The sequence below is a fragment of the Arachis duranensis genome, chromosome 1 (assembly GCF_000817695.3).
Source record: "Arachis duranensis cultivar V14167 chromosome 1, aradu.V14167.gnm2.J7QH, whole genome shotgun sequence".
NCBI classification, from domain to species: Eukaryota; Viridiplantae; Streptophyta; class Magnoliopsida; order Fabales; family Fabaceae; genus Arachis; species Arachis duranensis.
This window is the reverse complement of record NC_029772.3, coordinates 61,344,975-61,364,001: the sequence shown is the minus strand read 5'-3', so window position 1 is coordinate 61,364,001 and position 19,027 is coordinate 61,344,975. Positions and strand designations below refer to the sequence as shown.

The following is a 19,027-nucleotide window of genomic DNA, read 5'->3' as shown; positions in this document are numbered from 1 at the left end:
TTGTGTGTTTTTCTGTAATTTCAGGTAATTTCTGGCTGAAATTGAGGGACTTGAGCAAAACTCTGAAAAAGGCTGACAAAAGGACTGCTGATGCTGTTGGAATCTGACCTCCCTGCACTCAAAATGGATTTTCTAGAGCTACAGAACTCCAAATGGCGCGCTCGCAACGGCTTTGGAAAGTAGACATCCAGAGCTTTCCAGCAATATATAATAGTTCATACTTTATTTGGGAATTGACGACGTAAAGTGGCGCTCAACGCCAAGTACATGCTGCTGTCTGGAGTCAAACGCTAGAAACACGTCACGACCCGGAGTTGAACGCCAGAAACACGCTATAACTCGGCGTTCAACTCCAAAGGTCCAAGAGAAGCCTCAGCTTGTGGATAGATCAAGCTTAGCCCAAACACACACCAAGTGGGCCCCTGAAGTGAATTTATGCATCAATTACTTACCTCTGTAAACCCTAGTAGCTTGTTTGGTATAAATAAGACTTTTTACTAGTGTATTAGTTGTCTTTTGACCACGTTTCATCTTTGGTCTCAGTTTTGTTTTATTCCTCATCTTAGGGGGCCATTGATCACGTTTTGGGGGCTGGCCATTCGGCCATGCCTGAACCTTTAACTTATGTATTTTCAACGGTGGAGTTTCTACACACCATAGATTAAGGGTGTAGAGCTCTGCTGTACCTCAAGTTTCAATGCAATTACTACTATCTTCTATTCAATTCCGCTTGTTCTTATTCTAAGATATTCGTTGCACGTCAACATGATGAATGTGATGATCCGTGACACTCATCATCATTCTCACCTATGAACGCGCGTGACTGACAACCACTTCCGTTCTCCCTTAGGCCCATTTTCACTGAGAGGATGGGATGTAGCCATTGACAACAGTGATGCCCTACATACAGCTTGCCATGCGAAGGAGTAAGAAGAATTGGATGAATGTAATGTGAAAGTATAGATTCAAGAAGAGCACAGCATCTCCATACGCCTATCTGAAATTCCCACTATTGATCTACATAAGTATTTCTATCCTATTTTATTTTCTGTTTATTATTAATTCTTGAACTTATCCATAATCAATTATTATCCGCCTGACTGAGATTTACAAGGTGACCATAGCTTGCTTCATACCAACAATCTCTATGGGATCGACCCTTACTCACGTAAGGTATTACTTGGATGACCCAGTACACTTGCTGGTTAAGTTGAACGGAGTTGTGACCACACATAGTTGTAAACCATGGTATTGGCATCATGATTTTGGCGCCATTGCCAGGGAAAGAAAAAGAAATGAATTTTACAAAATGCAATAACATATGAGTCACAATTTCGTCCACTAACGACCTCCCCACACTTAAAAGTTTGCACCGTCCTCGCTGCATTCAAAGATGAGCAAGGGGGTACGGCGACTCTCCGGATTGCTGCATGTTCTTAGTCTTGCTTCCATTATTGCTTGTGGTGCATCATTCATGAAAAACAAAAATATAACACCATAAGATGGAAAAACAAAAGCAAGGAAGCATACAATGTTGGAATGAGGTAAATCACTAGAATTGAGTGAGTGAATTAGTGTGACATTAATGACAAAGACGTGTGTGAATTCTAAATTGCGTGGTTTAGAACACACATTAGTATAAAGAGCTATGTCACAAAAGAAGCATGCACTTTGCTCATTCTAGTATGCTTGAGATGCTTTAAGTAAGCTTGTAAGGTAAGACAAGCATTAGAGAAGCATGAAAGCATTCAAGTCAAACATATGGATGGATATAATCATGAAACACCATGCACTAAGGTAAATGCTCAACATCCATCAAGAAATTGCCCACTCAAAGAGAGGGTTCAAATCACATGGTGGCTAGCTACAACATGCAATTCAAAAGAGTCACAAACTCAAAGGCAATTCTCATCACTTGGTATTTTTCAAAAGGTAAGCATGAAAAACTCAAAACCAAGTAGAAAAAATATAATCTCAACAATAGAATCCAACAAAGTTTATAGACATAATGATGTTAAGATAACATCCCCTTTTTTAATACTCAGCAGCAATTAATGGTAAACAAGAATAACAATCCAACACTTGCGATGAAAAAGAGAAAACAAAATGAAAACTAACTAAAACTAACTAAGTAATCAACTAACTAACTAACTAAAATAAATGGTTAACAATGGTGTTTGGGAGTGTTAGATGGGGGTAGAAGAAGGGAAGAAGAAAGGAGAAGGAAAGAAATGGAAAGAGGAGAAGAAAAAATGTATTGAAGGAAGGGCATCCGCGCGTACGCACGCATGACGCGCGCGCGTCGATGGCTTATTTTGAGAGTTGTGCGTACGCGTCATGTGCGCGTACGCGCGAGTGGGGTTGTGCCAAAGGCACAACATTGGCGCAACGCAGGCATAACTCTCTGGAAAATGTATGGAATGTAGAACTTCTCAATCCACGCGTACGCATACAGTGCGCATACGCATGGATGGTGCTCTATTTTTCAAAAATATTCTATATTTTTGCATTAATCCAAGCATTCCAAACCTCCAAACAGCTATCAAAACACCCTAAAACCTTATTTAGCATGCTATACTACTAATTAAACTAAACAAAATATGAAATCAAACTAATTCCTGCCAATATTTACAAAAGGAAAAATGAAAAGATATTACCATGGTGGGGTGTCTCCCACCTAGCACTTTTAGTTTAAGTCCTTAAGTTGGACATTTTGAGGTGCTCATTGTCATGGTGGCTTATGTTTATACTCATCCTTGAATCTCCAAGGATCTTTGCTTCTCAATTGATTGATAGAATTTCCAACCATCTGCACTAAGCTTGGGTGAAGTTCCACCCAAGATATGAGTCCCCCTAATTGGTCTTTATTCTTCGATCCGGGGTCCCATATCTTATTTTCGCACCCGTCTTCAATTTGATCTTCATACTTTTTCTTTCCGAGTGGTTGACACATAGAATTCTCTTTAGCACACCAAGCCTTCCGTCGAGACCCATGCAAAGTGGCATTCTTCCAATCATAGTCCCTATACCTTAGAGCTTTGACCTTAACGAGCCTAATACAAAGTTTCCAACCACTACACCATTCGTTCTTACTTTTAAGTCCACAAAGAGCTCTAAGTTGTCCATCCATTTCAATCAAACCATATTCAAGTGAGAAAGTGAGGCTTGAAGATAAGAATTTTACCCACTTGGATGTTGTGTAGGATGGTGACTTAGGAAGGGTTGGTCCCAATGATCTTGCAAGCTCCACTCCCTTTTGCTCTTTCTTGGTTATTTCCACTTCCTTGCAAGCTTCTTCAATTTCAACCTTTTCCTTTTTATCACATGGCTTGGTGTTGTCTTCAAGAACTTCATCTTGCCCAATGGAAGGCGATTCAATTTTGGATAGGAATTCATTGATGAATGAATCCATCTCTTGACCAACCTCTTCAAATTCTTCAATTTCGATATACACCATGCCAACTTTTTCCTCTTGATAATTCTCTTTCGATTCGCTCTCTTTCTCATTGCTCACCAAGGGTATGGGAGGTTGGGCACACTCTTCTTTAACTTCAACTTCATGTCCAATGGGCGAGGATTCTCTTGTAAATAGAAATTCATCCATGATTAAATCCATCTCTTGATAAACCTCTTCCAAGTCTCCAACGATGACATGCCTTGGAGGTTGCGCACCCTCTTCAACATCAATATCAAGCTTCTTGGAAGAGTGTTCCATGATGCTACATTCCCTTGGACTTTCAACATCTCCTAAATCTTCAACCACTTCTTCCTTTTCTTCAATGATCATAGGCTCCTCCAATTGTTCCAACATAATATTCGACTCCTCCTTCTCCACCAGATTTTCCAATTTCTCCTTCGTGCTTTGCTCCTCTTTTGACTTTTCACATGTCGTCATGGAAGTACCTTGAGTCTTCAAACATTGGTGGGCTAAAGTATGCACCATATTGTTCAAATTGGTCACAAACTCAAGTGTATCCCGCTTCATGGCTTCTTGTCCTTGAAGTAACAAAGTGAGGGGATCATCTATTGGGGTTTAGGGTGAGTAGGAACGTTCATTATTTTGGAGAGAGTTCATGGTAGGAAGGTGGTTCTTCTTGGTAAGGGTATGGAGATGGTGAGTATTGAGGTGGTTCTTGGTAATAGTCATTATAGGATTGTGGTGGTTCTATAGGTTCTTGCTCATAAAGGTCATAAGAATATGGTATAGATGATTGGTCATATGGTGGATATGGATCATAGGAAGGTTCTTGGTATGGAGGCGCTTGTAAGTATGGTTGAGGTTCATGTTGAGGATAAGAGTCATAGGCATATGATGGTGGTGATTGATTGTCGCAAAAAGATTCACCATAGCCGTTGAATTGACATGCATTAGGATGGTGATTACACCTATAAGTGTCCGGAAGTTGTTGCCAATAGGAGTGATCAATTCCTTGTGACTCCTCCCATCTTTGTTGGTTCCATCCATAATGAGTGTCATCATTGAAGTGCACATTTCCTACAACATAATTAGGACCAAACTCATAGCCAAAATGAGAATTCATAGTGGAAAAATAAAATAAAACTAACAAAATCTAGTAAACAAGCAAAAGACAAGCTATTCACAATATTCACATATGTACAATAACCAATAACACAACACCATTGCAAATTCCCGGCAACGGTGCCATTTTGATGATTGGATTTTTGACGGTTTAGAATTTCACTAATGAAATCTCGTTGTAAAGTATAGTTTCTAAACCAACAATAATCCTTTCATACAAAAGATTGTTTGTCACTAAAATAAACCCCTAAATTTATAAACCGAGGTATTGAACCTCGGGTCATTCTCCCTAGGAATTACAATAAAGTGTCTTGTTATTGGTTCTGAGTTATTTTTGGGGTTTTAATAAGAAACATGAAAAATAAATGGCAAAAAGTAAACTAATGGCTAAAAAGGTCTTGGCAAGGGTTGGTGGTCAAAGATCTCTATCCTAATCACTAACTACAATATGAGAATTGGCAAGGATTAATCTCACTAAATCATCCTCTAACTAGAGGTAAAGGAAAGTTGAATGAGATATATCAATACAAGTCCATAGGTCCTAACTCTCCACTAATTCAATTAGTGAGAACTAGAGTCAATGGCTCCCAATCATCAATCACTTGGACATTAGTAACTCAAGAGGTCCTAAGTTACCTTTCCAAGCCAAGAGTATAAAATTCTACTCTAGAATCCAACCAAGCATTTCATCAAACACTTGGAAGGCATAAAAGGAAAGCATAGTAAATCAACAACAAGAAAAAAATCTAACAACAATTATTGCAAAGAATTAACAACAACAAATCAAAAGGAACACAATTATTATGATTTACCTTGAATTGAATTGAAAGAGAAAGGAAGGAACAAAAGTTGATCTACAACAAAATACAAGAACAACATAAAGGAAATTACAACAAAAGAATAGAGGAAGATGAATGTAACAACAAGGAGTTGAGAGGATAGAAGTAGAAGAAGATGAATTAAAATCTAGATCTAAGAACTAAACCTAATCCTAATCCTAATCCTAGAGAGAAGTGAAAGCTTCTCTCTCTAGAAACTAACTCTAACTACTAAACTAAGCTAAACTAAACTAATGGTAACTAGATTGTTCATCCCTCTTCAATCCTTGGCTTAAATAGCATCAGAAATGAGTTGGATTGGGCCCACAAGGCTTCTAAAATCGCTGGCCACGAGTTGCATTAAGTGGATCATGTGTCACCATTAGCGCGTCCGTGTACCGTGCGTGTGCGCGCCCCTATATGCGATGCAACTATGGCAAATCTTATATCGTTTTGAAGCACTGGATATTAGCTTTCCAACCCAACTAAAACCACATCATTTGGACTTCTGTAGCTCAAGTTATGGTCGATTAAGTGCGAAGAGGTCGGCTTAACAGCTTTTGCGATTCCTACATTTCTTCATGAGTTCTCCATTTTTTATATGCTTTTCCTTTATTCCCTTGATCCAATCCTTGCCTGCTAAATCTGAAATCACCTAACAAACATATCAAGACATCTAATGGAATCAAAGGTAAATTAAATTTAGCTATTTTAAGACCTAAAAAGCATGTTTTCACTCTTAAGCCCAATTAAGGGAGAATATACAAAACCATGTTATTTCATTGAATAAATGTGTGTAAAAGGTGATAAAATCCCCAAAAATCAATACAAGATAAACCCTACAAATGAGGTTTATCAAGCTTCATTGGCCCCCATCAATATTCTATCTTGGAGATAGATCATCAACTCAAAATCTATCTTGGGTTGGTACATGGTGGGGAAAGGAGTGTAGGTTGCCAAAGGAGTCCAAAGCTCATCAAGAAAACCAATTCAGGCTTTGGAATTTGAGCATGGTATGAAGCACAATTGAGTGGATTCCATAAAGTGTTGGGGTTTGATGAGCGGATAATTTATACACTTTTTGTCATTATTTTTACATAGTTTTTAATATGTTTTAGTTACTTTTTAGTATATTTTTATTAGTTTTTATGCAAAAATCACATTTCTGGACCTTACTATGAGTTTGTGTTTTTTTTCTGTGATTTCAGGTATTTTCTGGCTGAAATTGAGGGATCTGATGAAAAATCTGATCCAGAGGCTAAGAAAGGACTGAAGATTCTGTTAGATTATGACCTCCCTACACTCGAAGTGGATTTGCTAGAGCTACAGAAGGCTTATTGCCGCGCTCTCAATTGCGTTGGAAAGTAGACATCTTGGGCTTTTCAGCAATGTCCATATTGCGCTCTACAGAATCTCCATACTTTGCCCGAGATTTGATGGCCCAAATTGGCGTCAAAATGCCGGTCAAACACCCTTTTCTGGCGTAAAACGCCATAACTGGCACCAAAGCCGGAGTTAAACGCCCAAACTATCACCAAAACTGGTGTTTAAACTCCAAGAAGAGCCTATGCACGTGAAAGTTTCAATGCTCAGCCCAAACACACACCAAGTGGGCGCCGGACGTGGATTTCTACACTATCTACACTTAGTTATTCATTTTCTGTAAACCTAGTTTACTAGTTTAGTATAAATAGCACCTTTTACTATTGTATTCATATCTTTAGATCATTTTGAGACTATCTTTGTATCACTTTTGATCTCTTGATCACGTTTTGGGGGCTAGCCATTCGGCCATGCCTGGACCTTCATCACTTTTGTATTTTCAACGGTGGAGTTTCTACACCTCATAGATTAAGGTGTGGAGCTTTACTGTTCCTCATGAATTAAAGAAAAGTACTGTTGTTCTTCTATTCAATTCAAGCTTATTCTTATTCTAAGATATTCACTCGCACTTCAACCTGATGAATGAGATGATCCGTGACACTCATCATCATTCTCCCTTATGAACGCGTGCCTGACAACCACTTCCGTTCTACATGCAATAGCTTGAGTGTGTATCTCTTGGCCTCCTGGTTCACGACACATGGTTGCCTCTCCTGACAATAGAGTCTTCCATTCCGTGAGATCAGAGTCTTCGTGGTATAAGCTAGAACCAATTGGCAGCATTCTTGAGATGTAAAAAGTCTAAACCTTGTCTGTGGTATTCCGAGTAGGATCTGGGATGGGATGACTGTGACGCGCTTCAAACTCGTGACTGTTGGGCGCAGTGACAGACTGCAAAAGGATAATTGGATCTTATTCCGACACGATCGACAATCAACAGCTGATTAGCCATGCGGGAAACCATAGCGAACATGTTTTCACTGAGAGGACGGATGGTAGCCATTGACAACGGTGATCCACCAACATATAGCTTGCCATGGAAGGGAGTACGAATGATTGGATGAGGGCAATAGGAAAGCAGAGGCTCAGAGGGAACAAAGCATCTCCATACGCTTATCTGAAATTCCCACCAATGAATTGCATAAGTATCTCTATCCTATTTTATGTTTTATTTCTCTTTTAGTTATCAAAACTTCATGACCATTTGAATCCACCTGACTGAGATTTACAAGATGACCATAGCTTGCTTCAAGCTGACAATCTCCGTGGGATCGACCCTTACTCACGTAAGGTATTACTTGGACGACCCAGTGCACTTACTGGTTACTTGTGCGGAGTTGTGAAAAGTGTGATTTACAATTTCGTGTACCAAGTTTTTGGCGCCGTTGCCAGGGATTGTTCGAGTTTGGACGACTGACGGTTCATCTTGTTGCTCGGATTAGGTAATTTTATTTTTTTATTATTTATTTAGTTCTTCAGAATTTTTAAGAATGAATTCTAGAGTTTTAGATGATGCTTTTATCATCACAGGAGCTAGTTGATTCCCATCAATTTGGCTGTTGTATGTAATGTCCTACTAAAGCATGGCTAGCCATGTCTAATCTTTTTAGACTAAAGCTTTAGACTAACATTGCATGATTTCTGGAATTCGTATTAAAATTTTTAAATTTCTTTATTTTCTTTTTCAAAATAATTTTCGAAAAAATTTTTTCGAAAACTCATGCATGGTGTTCTTCATGATCTTCAAGTTGTTCTTGATGATTGTCTTTGTTTGATCTTGTGATTTTCTTGTTTTGTGTCTTTTCTTGTTTTTCATATGCATTTTTAATTTGTTAGTGTCTAAGCATTAAAAATTTCTAAGTTTGGTGTCTTGCATGTGTTTCTTTTCTTAAAAAATTTTCAAAAATAAGTTCTTGATGTTCATCATGATCTTCAAAGTGTTCTTGGTGTTCATCTTGACATTCAAAGTGTTCTTGCATGCATCATTGGTTTTGATCCAAAATTTTTATGTCTTGTGTCATTTTTGTGTTTTTCTCTCTCCTCATTAATTCAAAAATAAAAAAAATATCTTTTCCTTATTTCACTCAAAAAATTTCGAAATTTTGGGTTGACTTAGTCAAAAATTTTTAAAATTTAGTTGTTTCTTATGAGTCAAGTCAAATTTTCAATTTAAAAATCTTATCTTTTCAAAACTTTTTCAAAAATAAAATCTTTTTCATTTTTTATTTCATGTTTTTCGAAAATTTTTTTAAAAAAATTGATTTTCAAAATCTTTTTCTTATTTTTATTTCATATTTTTGAAAACCTTGCTAACAATTAAGGATTTGATTCAAAAAATTGCAAGTTTGTTACTTTCTTGTTAAGAAAGGTTCAATCTTTAAATTATAGAATCATATCTTTTAGTTTCTTGTTAGTCAAGTCATCAACTTCAATTTTCAAAATCAAATCTTTTTAAATTTCTTTTTCAAATCTTTTTCAAAATAGATTTCAATCACATCTTTTTCAAAACTTAATTTCAAAATCTTTTTCTAACTTTTTATCTTTTCAAGATTTATTTTCAAATCTTTTTCAATTAACTACTTTTCTCTCTCTCTAATTTTCGAAAACCACTAACAACGTTTTCAAAAATCTTTTTAATTAACTAATTGTTTTAAACTCGAACAATATTTTCAAATTTCTCTCATCTCTTTCTATTTATTTATTTATTTAGTAACACTTATCTCCTTCTTAAAATTCAAACCCTCTCTCCCTCTCTGTGTTTGAACTCTCTTTTTTTCTCTCCACCTCATTCTTCTCTCCTTCTCTTCTTCTACTCACATAAAGGAATCTCTATACCGTGACATAGAGGATTCCTCTTTTTTTCTGTTCTCTTCTTTTTCACATGAGCAGGACCAAGGATAAAGATATTCTTGTTGAAGCTGATCCTGAACATGAAAGGACTCTGAAGAGGAAGCTAAGAGAAGCTAAAGTACAACTCTTTGGAGAGGACCTGACAGAAATTTTTGAAAAAAAAAGAAGACATGGCAGCCAAAAATAACAACAGTGGTGGAGATGCAAAGAAGATGCTTGGTGACTTTACTACACCTTCTTCTGACTTCTATTGATGAAGCATCTCAATTCCTACAATTGGAGCAAACAACTTTGAGCTTAAGCCTCAATTAGTTTCTCTAATGCAACAGAATTGCAAGTTTCATGGACTTCCATTGGAAGATCCTCATCAATTCTTAGCAGAATTCTTGCAAATCTGTGACACTGTTAAGACCAATGGGGTTAATCCTGAGGTCTACAGACTTATGCTTTTCCCCATTGCTGTAAAAGACAGAGCTAGGATGTAACAGCCTAGCCTCGAAGAAACGGCGCTTTTTCGGGATCAAACGGAATTTTTACAGAATTTTTAGTGATTTCTATGCATATAAGCACCTCCACTGCACAGGTGCTGCGTCATCAAGCTGCTGAGTCAGCAGCTTGATTGCACAGGACACCTCTCCTAATCTAAGAAGGCACGTCGCGAAGAGTTGCATTTTTGAGCCACTTCGGGCCCGAATTTCAAAATTTTGATTTCCGTGGTTAGTCTCTATGTGACGAGCCGGTCACGAATTTTGAGAGAAAAAATTATATTAATATAATATTCATATATTATTATTTTATTCAGAATATTATATTATTATCTTCTCTACTATGATTAATGTTGATCTATGTTTAGTAATATAATAACTGAGCTAGAAATCTACGGGTAACGGATAATACCGGCATTCTTAGATGAACTTAGCACTGCTAATGCTTCATCATATATCTTTTATTCTTATGATTATCCAGTTACTAGTGTCATTTACACTAAGTAACTTAATGTTTATCCATTAGCAGTGTAATTACTTAAGTTCTAATACATCTAGCTTTAGTAATTATCCTTTTCTGAGATATTTTGACAAGTAACTTTTGGATAATCATCATCCAAAAGCCACGGCCTCCCTTGGACAGCTTGGCTATCATTTTTGTTCTTGGAAAAGCTTAGAACACCATGAAAGAAAACCATGAAACTTCCATGAACACCTGAGCTTCTTTCTCCGTTCTTTCTCAAACCGGAACCCCTATAAAAAATATAATCTTACCAAAGTGTTCACCTCTTCCTCCTCTTCATTTCTATGTCACTTTTCATGAAGTAAATCAAGGTATGAAGGCTGCTCCTCCTCCTTGAAGGTTCGGCCATGGTGGTTCCTTAAGCTAATGATGTTTTCTTCATGTTTTCTCTTAGGATCTCTTATTCAATCACCAAAAGCTCCAAAAAACGTGATTTCTAGTTACCTTAAGGTGAGGAAAACCTTCTTTTCATCATCATGAAGCTTCAGCCTTCATGGTTCATAAGATTCTAAAGTTGTTTTTGATGTTAAAATAGGCATAAAAGTGCTTCTGGAAGCTTATTTTTGGTGCAATCTTGGACAGCAGCAAAGGAGGTAAGGTTTGGTAAATTAATCAATGATTGGCTGTGTTCTTGAAGTGTTAAATCAGATCTTGTTGCTTGAGGTTTGATTTTGGGTGTTTGTGTGATGGTTTGATCATGAAATCTTGTTGTTTAATGTTTGAAAATCATGTTTATGATGGTTTTGAAGTGGCTGTTGGTGCTGCTGGAAAACGTGACATTCCAGCCATGAAAATCATGATTTTTGATGCTTATTTGATGTGTATTTGATGGCTGAAAAGTTTCTCTTTGGTTTGATAAAAATCGGGTTCAAATCGGTTTCCAAAAAGATTGAAAAACTAGCTGAAAATCAAGCAGAAATCTGATGAACTTTTGGAAAAATATTTTTGGTTTTTGGAAGAACATGAAAACGTGTATTCATAGAGTTTTGGGGTCAAAATGCAATTATTAAAAAGTTTGGGGTTGAAAATTAATTAATCAAAAGTTGAGGGGCTAAAGTGCAATTATTAAAAGTTATAGGGGTCAAAGTGCAATTTCCAAGAAGTCTGGGGGTCAAAATGCAATTTTTGAAAGTTAAATAAAATATTATTATTTTAATAATAAAATATTGATAAAAAGACAGTTTTTCCTAAAAGCCTCAGGAAGGCAGTTTTGAGTCCAGAATTCTTTAATTTCCTTTACTAAACACCTAAGAAGAGGTATAATAGAAGATATAGAGGTATATGAGGTAAAGAAACAAGATTTTGAAACCTGTGTTTATGTTAAAAAGAAATGGAGTTAAAAGTGATATAGCTGTGTACCTGACCTTATAGAGTAAACAGAGAATTGTAAAATGAGCTTTCTGTGATGTTGTAATGCTTGATTTATGATGATTGCTAAGTGATGGAAAGTATGGTTATATGTGAATTATGAGCCTTCAGGAAATGCTTGTGAATGTTGTGCGGGGACGCCCATATTGTGATGTTGTTTCCCAGACAGGCTGCGGTAGAGTAGTACCAGCCCTGCAAGCTGAATGCTTGGTAGAGGCCTGACTCGCATACCTGCAGTATATTGAGACCTGTGCAAATACCAGCCCTGCAAGTCGAGAGCACTTGGTAGAGGGTATGCGGTACTTAATCTGGGATTAAGTTCTGGGAAGGCCCTATCTGACTTGGAGGGTCGGATTACGTCAGGTGCGGGTCGAAACCGACAAATGAGCTCATTACCTGCAGTAGGGACAGACATGCATCATACTTGTTTGTGCCTTATTTATTTCTTATCTTCTTGTGTTCTTGTTCTATTCCTTGTTTGTTTGAGCATAACTGTGTGATTGCATATTAATGTGTGAATTTGCATTTACTTCCTATTTTCTCTCTTGTTCATGTGTTAGTTTATGTTGCTGTTATGTACATATTACTCTACATTTATTTATACTTCTATGACCACGAACATTATAAATGAACTTAACTGTAAACCCCGACCTTATTAAAACTCCCCAGTTCTTACCCCTTACACCTCTACAGATGGACACAGGAGTCCTATTCTACGAGATTGGTCCACCGTACATCCACGAGGACCCGGTGCGCGGTGAGTATTACATCTACTGTGCGGTACCTCATATCCGTAAATATGTAGTTCGTGGTAGACCTTTCCAGTACCCTATTAGGACAGCATACTTTAATCCTAATGCACCCTATGACTTTCCTATATCTTGGTTACACCCCGGCGGACCTGGGATACTTCATCCTGAGGAGCAGATGCCACCACCACCTGACTATCCTTCTCCACCTGAACCTCCTCTACCTGATGAGCCTATACCTGCGCAGCCTATCCATGAGGCACCTCCTGCACCTTTTGTCCTTGATGAGTGGGGTGTTCCTGTGTTGCCACTCGAGCTTGATCCTTTACCTGAGCCGATCGAGCCTCCTGTCTTTGATGAGCAGCAGGGACATGGGTATGATCAGATCATGGAGACGCCACCTCCTTCTCCCGATTGTATTTTGTTTGGTAGCTATCCTTTTATGGTTCCTGTGGCCAGCAGTGGTTCCTCTGCTATCACTCTGGCAGAAGAAGAGGACGAGGAAGAAGAAGATCCAGAGGAAGATCCTAACTTCATAGTTATCTCCTCTGACAGCGATGACGATGAGCCAGGCGAGGCGCCAGCAGGTGAGCATCACCATTCGCCCGGTGGTTTTCTGTGAGGTACTCTGGACCAGGATGAGGAGACTTTTTGAGACGCCTAGTCTAACTTCAGTACATTAGAGTGTCTCCCTCACTTTTGTTAGCATGATTAGAGGGAATAGGCATATCATAGAGTTAGGCTAGCCTGTGTACCATCTTAGGGGCTTTTGGTCAGGCCAGGCCCTGGGGCGTCTTATGTACATATATGTACATACCATATGAGTCACTGACTTAGGGGTGCTGTACTATAGCTCTATGCTTATATAACTGAGCCACTTCTGTAACAAGATGTATATTATAGTGTGTTGCTCCATATTCTGTTATCTTTTGTTTTATGTATGTGAATGTTTAATTATCCCTTGATATATGGAAGGTATGCGACTTTAAATTATTCTTGTTTTAAAAAAATTTACTTGTAAAATTCGCGGTGTTTTAACAACGTACACGCTTATATTTATTAATTAATAATACAAAAAAGGAAAAACAAGTTGGTAACATTCAATTTCTAGTATGATCTAGACATGCTAGAAGTTGGGTCGTTACATAGGATATGGTTGGACTCACAACCTAAAGAGAGCCTGAACTTGTGGGAAAAGTTAGTCAATACTTTCTTGGCCAAATTCTTTCCACCTCAAAAGATGAGAAAGCTTAGAGTGGAAGTCCAAACCTTTAGACAGAAGGAAGGTGAATCCCTCTATGAAGCTTGGGAAAGATACAAGCAGTTGATCAGAAGGTGTCCTTCTGACATGCTTTCAGAATGGAGCATCTTATGTATATTCTATGATGGTCTGTCTGAATTGTCCAAGATGTCATTGGACTACTTTGCTGGTGGATCCCTTCATCTGAAGAAAACGCCTGTAGAAGCCCAGGAACTCATTGAAATGGTTGCAAATAACCAATTCATGTATACATCTGAAAGGAATCCTGTGAATAATGGGGTGACTGAGAAGAAAGGAGTTCTTGAGATTGATACTCAAAACAAAATATTGACTCAGCAAGTCAATATGATTTCTCATAATCTGACTAGATTGCAAGCTGCATCCGACAGTGCTAAAGACGCCTCCTCTGAAGGAGAATCTTATGACCCTGAGAATCCTGTAATGGAAGAGGTGAATTACATGGGAGAATCCTATGGAAATACCTATAATCCTTCATGGTGGAATCACCCAAATTTCTCATGGAAGGATCAACAAAAGCCTCAACAAGGCTTCAATAACAAAAATGGTGAGAGAAACAGGTCTGGCAATAGCAAGCCTTTCCCATCATCTTCTCAGCAAAAGACAGAGAATTCTGAGTAGAGCCTCTCTAGCTTAGCAAACATAGTCTCTGATCTATCTAAGACCACCCTCAGTTTCATGACTGAGGCATGGTCCTCCATAAGAAATTTGGAAGCATAAGTGGGTCAGCTGAGTAAAAAAATTACTGAAATTCCTCCTAGTACTCTACCAAGCAATATAGAAGAGAATCCAAAAAGAGAGTGCAGGGCCATTAATACAACCAAAATGGCCGAACCTATAGAAGAGGAGGAGGACGTGATTCACAGTAAGGAACACCTCATGGGATGTCCACTGGGCTACAAGGAGTCCCCTATTGAGGAACCATAGGAATCTGAGGGTCATCTATAGACCATAGAGATTCCACTGAACTTACTATTACCATTCATGAGCTCTGACGAATATTCCTCCTCTGAAGAGGACAAAAATGTTATTGAAGAGCAAGTTGCTCAATATCTAGGAGAAATCATGAAGCTGAATGCCAAATTATTTGGCAATGAGACTTGGGAGAATGAACCTTCATTCCTCATCAATGAACTAAGTGCATTGGTTCAGCTAAAATTACCTCAAAAGAAAGAGGATCCCGGAAGGTTCTTGATACCTTGTACCATAGGCACCATGAACTTTGAAGAGGCTCTGTATGACCTAGGATCAAGTATCAACCTCATGACACTCTCTGTAATGGAGAAACTAAGGATCTTTGAGGTACAAGCTGCAAGAATCTCACTAGAGATGGCAGACAAATCAATGAAACAGGCTTATGGACTTGTAGAGGATGTCTTAGTGAAGGTTGAAAGCCCTTACATCCCTACTGATTTCATAATCCTAGACACTAGGAAGGATGAGGATGAATCCATCATCCTTGGAAGACCCTTCCTAGCCACAGCAAAGGCTGTGATTGATGTAGACAGAGGAGAGCTAGTCCTTCAAGTGAATGAGGACTACCTTGTGTTTAAGGCCCAAAGATCTTCTTTTGTAAACATGGGAAAGAAGCCTGAAAAGCATCATTCAATTCTCTCCATACAGAGTCAAGCAAAGCCACCACATTCAAACTCTAAATTTGGTGTTGGGAGGCCACAATCATGCTCTAAACACCTGTGAAGCTCTGTAAGAGCTTCCTGTCAAGCTATTGACATTAAAGAAGCGCTTATTGGGAGGCAACCCAATTTTATTTATCTATATTATTTACTCTTTCATTTTGTTTCCCATTGTTATCTTCTGTTTTTTTTAGGATGACGATCATGTGGAGTCATAAAACTGTAAAAATTAAAGCAAAATAAAAATAGCATCAAAAATAGCACACCCTAGAGGAAGAACTTACTGGCATTTGAACACCAGTAGGGATACCAAAATGGGCGTTTAAACGCCCAGCCAGGCACCATTCTGGGTGTTTAAACGCCAGAAATGGGCAGCAATCTGGCGTTTAAACGCCAGAACTGGCAGGCAAACTGGCGTTTAAACGCCAGTAAAGGTATAAAAATGGCCGTTTCAACGCCCAGTCTAGCACCTTTCTGGGCGTTTAAACGCCAGAAAAGGGCAGCAGACTGGCATTTAAATGCCAGAACAAGGCTGCAAACTGGCGTTTAAACGCCAGAAAAGAGCATCAGCCTGGCGTTTAAACGCCAGGATTAGCACTCAAAGGGCCATTTAATGCCAGCAAGGTGCAAGGATGCAAAATCCTTGACACCTCAGGATTTGTGGACCCCACAGGATCCTCACCTACCCCACCTCTCTCTCTCTCCTCTTCCAACTTCTCCATAACACTCTACCCAAAACACCACTCACCTATCAAATCTTCCCCTCTTCCCCTTATTCTCTTCACCACTCACATCCATTCCCTAATTCCCATAAACCCATCATACAACCCACCTACCCCCACCTACTCAAATTCAAACTATTTCCTTCCCAAACCCACCCCTTCTCACATGAACCAACTCCCTATCTTCCCTATAAATACCCCTCCTTACTCCTTCATTTTCACACATAACATACACTCAAAACCCCCATTGGCTGATCCCTCTCAAGCCTCCATCTCCCACTTTTCTTCTTTTTCTACTCTCTTCTTTCTTCTTTTGCTTGAGGACGAGCAAACCTCTTAAGTTTGGTGTGGAAAAAGCCTTGCTTTTTAATTTTCCATAACCATTAATGGCACCTAAGGCCGAAGAAACCTCAAGGAAGAAGAAAGGGAAGGCAATTGCTTCCACCTCGAGTCATGTGAGATGGAAAGATTCATCTCAAAGGTCCATCAAGACCACTTCTATGAAGTTGTAGCCAAGAAGAAGGTGATTCCTGAGGTCCCCTGCAAGCTCAAAAGGAGCGAATATCCGGATATCCGACATGAGATTAGGAGAAGAGGATGGGAAGCTCTCACCAATCCCATTCATCAAGTCAGAATCTTAATGGTTCATGAATTCTATGCTAATTCATGGATCACAAAGAACTATGATCAAAGTATGAACCTGAACCTAAAGAATTGGCTCACAATGGTTCGGGGGAAATACTTAGATTTCAGTCTGGAAAATGTAAGGTTGGCGTTCTACTTGCCAATGATGCAGGGAGATCTTCATCCTTTCAAAAAAGGTCAACTTTGATCAAAGGTTGGACCAAGTCCTCATGGACATCTGTATGGAAGGAGCTCAATAGAAGAGAGACTCCAAAGGCAAGCCGGTTCAACTAAGAAGGCTTGACCTTAAGCCTGTGGCTAGAGGATGGTTGGAGTTCATTCAACACTCTATTATTTCTACTAGCAACCTGTCGGAAGTAACTGTGGATCAGGCTATCATGATCCATAGTATCATGATTAAAGAGGAAGTGGAAGTTCATGAGATCATACCTCTAGAACTATACAAGGTTGCTGACAAACCTTCCACTTTAGCAAGGTTAACCTTCCCTCATCTCATCTGTCACCTATGTAGTTTAGCTGGAATTGTCATAGAGGAAGACATCCTCATTGAGGAGGACAAGCCCATCACTAAAAAGAGGATGGAGCAAACAAGAGAGCCTACTCGTGGACCTCAAAAAATGCATGAGAAAGTCCCTCATCAAGAAATCCCTGAGATACCTCAAGGGATGCATTTTCCTTCACACAACTATTGGGAACAAGTCAACACTTCTCTAGGAGATTTGAGTTGCAATATGGAGCAACTAAGGATGGAGCACCAAGAGCACTCCATCATCCACCATGAAATTAGAGAATACCAAAGAGCCATGAAGGAAGAACAACTGATGTGCTATAACTGAGTATAGCTACGATTAAGGAAATTGCACAATCGGCAAAATTCCTTCCGGCAAGTGCACCGGTTATCGTCAAGTAAAAACTCACAATAGAGTGAGGTCGAATCCCACAAGGATTGGTTGAATGAGCAATTCGAATTAGAAGTTTGATTAGTTAAGCGGAATCAAGAATTGGGTGTGAATTGCATAAAGTAAATTGGCGGTAAATGTAAATTGAAAGGAATTGAAATGACTGAATCTTAAATTGCGAGAATTAAAGTGCGGAAAAGTAAATTGCTGAAATTAAAAGGGAATTGGGGAGGATTTGCATGAATTGAAATTGCAGAATGTAAATAGAAAAGGTAGATCAGAGATGGGGAGTTCATTGGGTATGAGGAGATATTACAAAATTCAAGAGAAAAGATTGAAGAAGAAGATAAAACTATTATTGATTCATTGAATTACAATAGAGCTCCCTAACCCAATGAAAGGGGTTTAGTGAGTCATAGCTCCGAATTCAAAACTCGAAAAATTGATGAAAAATTCTCCAGTGTCCAAAAGTAAAAAAAAAGTCCTCCTTGACTTCAATTCTATCCTATTTATACACTTTCTAAATTGAGCTTCTGTTGTGATTCTTGGGCTTTGAGGCCTTTCCCTGATTTCCTTTTTGCTTTGGGTTTATGATCCATAATCCTGATGAGGCTGTGATCCCATTCTATAACATTCATTGAGCAAACTTAGTGATAAACAAGTAATGATACAAGACTCAACAATTTGAAGTTCCAGACTCATCAATTCTTCAGGCCCAATCCCATAAACTATGATATTCAATTGGGTTTCATACCATAATAGGTTTAAGTTAATATTTGTGCTCAAATGCTAACTTAAACCTTAATATAATTGGCCCAGAAACCCTTTCAAAGAGTGGCGTTTAAGTTGAAATTTAAGTTTCAGTTTAAGGTCAAACTAAAACTTAAACGTGGAATTGGAAGAAAGCACCCCAGGAGTGTACATAGTCGAACACGTTTAACCTCCAGTTTAAGGTTAAACTGGAGGTTAAACTTGGAAATGAAGAAAGCAACCCCTGGAGGCTATTAGGATCGAACACGTTTAACCTCTAGTTTGAGGTCAAACTGGAGGTTAAACTTAGAAATGAAGAAAGCAACCCCTGGAGGCCATTAGGATCGAACACGTTTAACCTCCAGTTTGAGGTCAAACTGGA

The 19,027-nt window shown here is 38.6% G+C and overlaps 1 non-coding gene across 1 annotated transcript; it reads right to left on the bottom strand.

Annotated features, from left to right (window-relative positions):
- Window positions 1-13,962: 13,962 nt before the first annotated feature.
- Window positions 13,963-14,070, bottom strand: LOC127742870 (small nucleolar RNA R71). Its single transcript, XR_008004236.1, has one exon. It is a non-coding gene; the product is annotated as a small nucleolar RNA R71 (small nucleolar RNA).
- Window positions 14,071-19,027: the final 4,957 nt, after the last annotated feature.